This window comes from Octopus bimaculoides, chromosome 25 (assembly GCF_001194135.2).
Source record: "Octopus bimaculoides isolate UCB-OBI-ISO-001 chromosome 25, ASM119413v2, whole genome shotgun sequence".
Lineage (NCBI taxonomy): Eukaryota > Metazoa > Mollusca > Cephalopoda > Octopoda > Octopodidae > Octopus > Octopus bimaculoides.
The window spans coordinates 32,833,334-32,833,971 of record NC_069005.1 but is presented as its reverse complement, the minus strand read 5'-3'; positions in this window follow the sequence as shown (position 1 = coordinate 32,833,971).

Below are 638 nucleotides of genomic sequence, written 5' to 3'. Positions count from 1 at the left end.
AGAGAGAGAGAGAGAGAGAGAGAGAGAGAGAGAGAGAGAGAGAGAGAGAGAGAGAAAGAGAGGCAAGCGAGGAAGAAGACTGCAAGAAGGCAACAAAATGAGAGAAAACTGAAGAGAAAATAGGAAGGAAAAAATGGTAAAATATTTCGGGAGAGAGAAAAAAAAATGCAAGAAAAACATCGAAATTGTCGAAGAAAGCCAAGAAAAGTAAATAAACATGTCAGGCGCACTTTTGTTTTTGGGGAAATTTCGATAACCTTGACACAGAATAACACTGCGCATGTGCAGTGCAGCGCATTCGCCAACTGTTACACAGATAATTTGAACGCTTACACATACACACATTCATGCAGACATACATACACACACAAACACACATTTCTTTGCATGTTGTGTGTGTGTGTGCGTATGTGTGTGTTTCTGTATATGTGTATTTTTGTGTGTGTGTGTGTATATATGTGTGTGCACGCGAGCGCATGTGTGTATAGCTACATAGATACATGTGTGTATAGCTACATAGATACTGTTACATTCATTGATAGATAATAGATAAATGCTTAGATACATAGATTGATAGATAATATATATATATGTGTATATATATATATATATGGACACAAACACGCACATGCTCTCTC